This window comes from Meleagris gallopavo, chromosome 6 (assembly GCF_000146605.3).
Source record: "Meleagris gallopavo isolate NT-WF06-2002-E0010 breed Aviagen turkey brand Nicholas breeding stock chromosome 6, Turkey_5.1, whole genome shotgun sequence".
NCBI lineage: Eukaryota > Metazoa > Chordata > Aves > Galliformes > Phasianidae > Meleagris > Meleagris gallopavo.
This window is the reverse complement of record NC_015016.2, coordinates 9,827,296-9,834,486: the sequence shown is the minus strand read 5'-3', so window position 1 is coordinate 9,834,486 and position 7,191 is coordinate 9,827,296. Positions and strand designations below refer to the sequence as shown.

The following is a 7,191-nucleotide window of genomic DNA, read 5'->3' as shown; positions in this document are numbered from 1 at the left end:
GGCGGGGAGCCGCGGGAGGGCAGGCCGAAGGCACCGCGACGCGGCCGTGACCCCTTCCCGAGGAGCGCGGCTGGAGCGAGGCGGGCACGGGCGGTGCCAGGCCCTCGCTGGGAGCTGCGCCCCGAAGAGGTGAAGGGGCTGCGCCGGAGCCGTGCGGGTTACGGAGCGCAGGAGGAGCCGCCACACGGAGCGTGTTTTGCACCTGGGATTCTGTTGTTGTTGGGCCTTCGCTGGCCGCTGCCGCTGAGTTGTTTTCACTCTCGGTTTCAGTTTGTGCAGATGCTCGAAATTACTACGTAGCTTTGCCCATGGTTTAAACAGATGCGTGCTTGCCAAATGATGTTGTACGAGATTCCTCTGTGGCAGATAAGTATAATTATTTATATTCTGCAGGTAATGGAATTGAAGCGAAGTGGTTAAGGCTTGCCTATGGCCACAGAAATAGTTGGTTTCCAAACCACCATTTACACTTGAGTCACAGTTGGGGTGAAATTGTAGCAGTTCTGTTTTCCAGCCTTGTGTCTGGCTCTGGCCTGGTTTTGGTGTCCGCATCTGAATCTTCAACGAAGTTCTTACAGCTGTGCCTCAGGATCACTGCTGCAACGCATTAACCTTCATGTGGTTTAATTTTTATGTAGATCTTATCTGGTTTGAAAGGATTGGATAACTTTTAAAAGGTCAAAGTGTGTTTTGTTCTTTTTCCTAACTTGTCAGGATTTCACAACTCCAGGATTTTGATTTGGATCTGGAACTTTTTATCAGTTGAACTTTCACTTGTTTCCTGCTGACTTGGAAGCTGTTCTTCTAGTTAATTCTTAAGATATGGAACTAATCAGCTTATTCGCTCTGGCGATTAAAATGACATTGATGTTTTCTATTGGATATTATATGTTGTGGGCAGGGAACAGCAAAAGAAAACTAAGGTATGGCCTGATGTGGCGAATACAGAAATAGAGTGCTTTTTTATACGTAACGTCTACAGGAAATTTTATTCTGCTAGGTGAGTTGCCACTTTTTATGGGTACGCAGTTTATACAAATAGCCAAAATCAGTGTTGTGTTTAATTGGTCTCATATCTGGAGAAGGAGTAATATTCCTTGTTGCCACTGAAATATAAAGTTTGTATAAATGAGTTTTAGGAAACATTTGATCTGTAGGATATTCCCAGACAAGTGATTACAAATTTTCTTGGTATTAAATTGGGTCCTTACTTGTAAATAATGTTCAGGAATAGATTTATTTTTTCCCCTGTAATTCTTTTTGTGTGTGTGTGTGTTTACACACGTATGCTTTAAAGGAACAGAGATCAGCCCAAGTGTGTTCTGTGTTGGTTGCTTTTTATGGCTTGCTTTAATACAAATATACATGTAGAAAGGCATGGGTGATTTGTATTTAATATGTACATTTAGATATGTGGCTGGAACTCAAATCTAGTTCAGTGCAGAGCAAGTTGGTGGGGACTTTGGGATTTTGATTTCTTTTTAATTTCTTTTGAGATATGAAGTAAGTGATATAGACAATCTCCAACTTTGATGTCTAGCTTCAAGTGAAATTAACTACTTTGTTTATTTTATTGAAGTGCGAAATAAATAACAGCTTACCTTTGTGTAATCTACGTGTGCTGGGGAGATACGCTGCTGTATTTCTTAAGTAACATATCTGGCAGAGGTATTCTTTTACGTTAGTAGTGAGCTTAATTGGCACAGCCATATGAGCTTCCTTAAATACTTAGTACATTGCCTACCAAAATGCACCTTTAGATGCAGAAGAGATATTTCTCACCTTGGTGCGTGACAAATCTGAAGTAAGAAAGACAGGTAGTAATAAAGGAGTTGTAAAGAACAAAGTAATGGGGTGTAGAACTTTCAGGAGTTTATATATGTTTTTAAACCAGGTTGTTTTCTGTCTCTTCAGTGCTTAAAATGTTTAATTCTGCGATTCCTGAACACACATTTATCAGATTTGTAAAAATAACAGCTGAATGATACAAGTGAGTGCATGGAGCATTTGATTCATGTTTTTGTGTTGGAAATTTGTGTTGGAAGGAGTGAATTTATTCAAGGGTTGCAGCCTGATTGATTTTGAAGAACAGCATCCTTCTCTCAGAGATCTCTGGAAGAAGATGCAGAGGTGGCTGTAAAAGTATCTAGGAAATGTGGTGTCAAGAAGGCTGTCCCTGTTCAGAAAAGGGCAGAAAAGGCTGTGTGAAGAAAGCAAGGAAGCACAGTTTCAAGCCTGAGGAATAGCAGACTTTGGGAAGCACAGTTTTTTTGTGTGTGTACATGTGCATACGAGGAGCTGTTTTATAATGTAAGATACTCATTCTGTTAAAAATGTGATCTATATAATCTTTTGTTTCTTTAAGCATTTCCATGTAGTTGATGTCTTTAGACAGCAGATCTATGTAATTCTTAGAAATGACTGCATTTATTCATGCATGTAACTGTTAGTATTAAACTGACATGAGCCTTAAAACTGTCCTGTAGTTTGCATTCAGAATGGGAACACAGGTGCGAGTGGAAAGGAAGGATGTTACAAAATTGAACGTTGTAAGGAAGAAAATTAACCCCTCCCCCTGCAGTTTTGTAAGAGGAAATAGTGTGTGGAGAGCAGTGTAGAAGATGATTAAAAGCTGCTATTGTAGTAAAAGGCTCAGGAAAGGGATTTAAGCAATTGTGTTCCCTAAGCAAAGCGTACGTGTGCTGAATCTAATATGTTTTATGACATATATCTGTTTTATATGAACTGGAGTGGTTAAAGAGCTAGCCAGCTGGATGGCTTCTCACAAGGTAAACCCAGTCATCAAATTAGTGAGTGGAAGATTATCTAAAACTCCAGGTTTAAAATAGTACTTGTTTTATGTGATATTCTTGAGAAAGAAATTGAAGCGCAAGCACACGCAATCCGCTCTTTCAAAGAAGCCCATTGGAAATGTGAAGGCTGACTTCTCCAAAGCATTCTCCAAAGAGTTTAGCTTTTTTTGTGCTAAATTTGAGGCAAGCCAGTAAGTCCTAACAGTAGAACGTGAAAATACTGAGCTTATGAAGCACTTTATCTGAATATGAAACTAGCAATAGTGATATTTCAGCAGGTCAATAAAAGTAATTTGATGCTGTACAAACTGGATAATTGAAGACCCGTTTCTGTTACAACAGCATGTATTTCTGAGGTTTTGTCTGACAATGCCAATTATCTTAGAACAGTAATTTTGAACAAGTTTGTAGAAATGGGAGACTAGAAGTTGATTTTTATTTTGTTTGTACCACCCATTCATTTACGTTTAGCTAACTTTCAAAGAACTGTAAGAGAGAAACATTCTGTCAGTTGGTTCACAGCTCACGTATCTGAAGTTTTCGTGAAGTGTTGGAGCCCAGAATAGATCATCTGGTTTTTTTTTTTCATTAGTCTTTCATGTTTGTTTGCTGTCTGTGTTGCTGCTCCGTGCCCTTTCCAAGGGGAGAGTGGCTTCCCCTCATTAGGAAGCAGGTGCCACAGAGTAATAGCTGCAGAGAACAGAGGTACTTAAATTAGGCGTGACTGTAACACGGCATAATTTTGTGATTAGGATAGCCGTGACGGCGTTCTGTGATGTGTGCTGCTGCAGGTATTTTGTGTCTGGCTATGTGTTTCAGGAACAGCAATTAACTCCAAAATAGGAAGTCTGACGGAGTTACCAGTATGCGGCCAGCTATTTAGCCTAGAACATTGCAGAGAATTGGGGAAATGCTGTTTTGACGCCCTGATGAATCACCAATTTCTTTGAGCCTTAATCTTTTCTAACACTCATTTGCCGTGGAGGGCTGGGCTGCGCGTATTCTGGATCCTGTCAGTCCAGCTCCTTAATGGGTAGCTGAATGATGTAATACAAAAGGAATCATTCGTTCATAAGCTGAAAGGATTGCTGCCGCCTCTGTGCTTCCAGCAGCTCTGTTGTCCGCATAAGGCTATTGGCATGTAAGGAGCTGGTGTCCCCAAAAGTATATCCTGCAGAGAAGGTTTGTTCAGGATTGCCTTTGTATCACAGCCATCTCAAATTCAGTATACGTATGTACAGCTGCTATACCTTAAGCACAACTTTTGGTGATGGGTGGACGTACATGGAGACAGATACACGGATGTCTGCATATATCTGCCGTGGCAGCTTATGGTGTTAGACTTAGAAATGCTTTGTCTCTCAGAGACTTCTTGGAAGTCCTTACTGCTTACACTGTTTAACTGCACATATACTGATGGCAGAGTAAAGACTTAAGAAGTGGGTCCTTCGGATGCTGTCAGTAATTCATGTGGAACTTCTTCAGGATCGTACTGTGTTTTGAGCACAGTTGTAGAACATAGCTTTCCATCTAAAACTTACTTCTCAACTTGTGATGGGCTTCTTGCAAGTCAGTTGAAATACCGAATTGTTATATATGTAAAGTTTTTTCACGTTCTCTTACACAAGGTACTTTCTCTTTGCTTAATTAATTCTCCCTCAATTTCATACTGGTTTTGCCCTGCTAGACTCTGGAAATAAGTGACAGTGGAGAAGTATTAATACTTTATTGAGGACATTTGTGAGACAGATTCCATCTGTCCTGGTAATGATGTTACAAGCTCACATGACGAAATTGCAGACTTCTGTTATTCCATGAAAGATATTTCTCTGCAGATCGAACCTTCTGCATCTATTTTCAAGTATTTTATTATTGTAGGATGTCAGTGAGGAGTCTCAAGAAATGAAACTTTACCTAAATAGCAGCTGTATCGAGGGAAAAATATTTAACCTTTCTGTACAGCTCGCTTGTCAGAAACATAGCAAAGTGCTTGAGAAACCTGCCAGTGAAGTCTGTTGCTGGCTTTATGGGTTTGTTTGCTGTCAGTGTTGGTATGCATAAGCGTAGTTTTACAGGTTGTGATGCTGCTACAGGTTGCTCCACAACAGAAGCTTGCTCTGACTGTTGTTCAAATAAGGGACTGATGAATCAACAGGACAATGTCCAAAGTGGCTTGCTTTTTCACAGCCTGACGCTGGAGGTTTATGCTAAAATGTTCTGAAGTATTCGGCTGGTTTCTGACTTGTGCTCTAGGAATTAGAAAACAGCAAAACTGAGTAGTGCATCAGAGCACAGCTACTTCAAGCACCGAGTATCAAAGCTTAGCAAGTTGCTGCCTGTACGTCAGAATTTGCAGACTTATCTCTGAGCTTCATTCCCATTCAGTGTTGTTGCTGCCCGATGGATAGTGACAGAGAATGATCAACATGCTGCTGTTTAAAGCAGCAAGGCAAACAATTTGAGCCAAATATCACTGCCTCTGTTGGAGTGTCTCCAGGATCATAGGTCTGTATTCCTGTTCCTGTTTAAAGCTTATTGTCCAATTATTTCAATACCTGTCTGAAAGGCTTCGGCTGGGGGAATCTTATTTTTATGAGCCTGTTGCCGTTTAGTTTATTAAGCATTTTGTTACAAGTATAATCATATTAATTAACATTGTGTGTTTTAACTGTTTGGATTCAAGGTATCAGTGGAATTTATAGGAGGGTCTGTTCTCTGTTATTTTGACTTGCAAGGAAGGATTACTGTGCCTAAATCCGAGCTCCAGTACTGGAACAGTATCCTTTAACAGTGAGTCAAAACCTGAATTACCTGTAGTTTTGATTACAGTGATACTCTGACAAGGTGGGGTGCTACAACTTTGAACAAATGTGCACCCAGAAGGTGACAGATTTTAGTACAGTGGTCCAAAAGTAAGCAAAAGTCAGTTCAACTTGTATTGGATGATGGTAACTTCTTTCAAAAGAAGTAATGTGAAAATTACTGGATTATTTGGGTTAAACTCTATTTTTGGCAAAAAACTGAATGAAATAATCATTGGCAAAAACATTGACTTCCTCTTATAGAGTCTTAAAGCTAAGTGATGCTTCTTCTGTAAGTAGTTTAATTTCACTTTAGCTTTGGTCTTGAACATGTTTCAAAACTTAAACCAACACATTTTATGTAAATGAATGCCTTCCAAGTCATCTGAAGCAAACTCAAAGCTTGCGGGATGTACATCCTAGCTTGTAAGTTTTGCAGAATTGTTTATTAAAATAACCTTTGCATACTCAATGATTATTCTATACATTCCTTTCGGAAGAAAACTTGTTATCGCACTTTTTTTTTTTTTTTTTTACTGTAATCATCCATGCCTTATCTGGCTCCACATACACCTTCCTGGACTTCAGGTAGGAGTAGTTCCCTTTCTGTCATGGTTTCTAAGACCTTTTTTGGCCGACAATGTATTGTAACAGCACCGAAACAGCTGTTCTGGTGGTATGCATCAGCTCTTCTCTGGAGTTCTAGATGTATATGTATTTGCATCTGAGCTCCTTGGTTTCGGATCTCAGCTTCCCTGAATTAGGCATGCATTGTATGTTTCAAAAATATGATGTTAAAGAATTTGAACGTAGCTTCAAAGCTTGTTTGTGCTTTGAATTACTCTTTAAGTGTCCCAGAAGCTCTTAATACACTGTCTGACTTCCAGTTTCTTAAGCACAGTGCTGATTGCAGACTTGAAACATGAAATCTAAATAATAGCAATATGTTTGTTCTAAGATAAGCCTTTTAAGACTTATAAAAGGACGTCAGACTTCTAGCTTCACCTTTGGAACTACCCTAAGAGCTGACCTTAGAGCTTCAAGTGATGTTTTCGGATGTTCATAATGACAAACTGCATCTTTTCCTCTCAACTTCCAGGTTTTCTGAAGAAGATGCTGTTTGTAAAATTTTGCCTGGCAGATCTGAAAGGAGTAGTTACTTCCTTTGCCTTTGAGAACTGTACTGCTTGGAGTCGCTAACAGATTTGTAGCATTGCATGATATTGGCCACTTTTTGCTTAGCAGTGAAAAGAAGTATGCGGAAAACTAAAAGATCGTATTGGTAAATAAGGAGGAGGAACATCCAGTAATTGAAACAAGGAAGTTCATTGTTCCCAGCATTGCTAAACTGACATTCTTCATGCACAACCTTTAACTTGCTTCCTCTAAGCAAGAGCTGAAGCAGTTGGTACTCTGTCATGTGTCATCTCCTGAAGACTTAGTTTCTTTGAAGAGCTAGAACAGGCCGAACAGCACATCAGTTGCTGCACCTTAGCTTTAGAAATTTGACTCTGCTGTTAAGATACTGTACAGCTTTCACTTGTTTTAGGAAATAGATGCAATTCATAAAACCACAG

General features: G+C 39.7%; 1 protein-coding gene across 2 annotated transcripts in view; it reads left to right on the top strand.

Moving 5' to 3' along the window:
• The first annotated feature begins 148 nt into the window (after positions 1-148).
• LARP4B (La ribonucleoprotein 4B) overlaps positions 149-7,191 on the top strand; it is a 51,881-nt gene continuing 44,838 nt past the window's right edge. Inside the window, exon 1 of one of the 2 annotated variants that reach the window (XM_010712409.3) lies at positions 149-366. The gene's annotated coding sequence lies outside the window, so the exon portion shown is untranslated. The remainder of the gene's footprint in view (positions 367-7,191) is intronic. The other variant, XM_010712410.3, reaches the window with a different exon arrangement.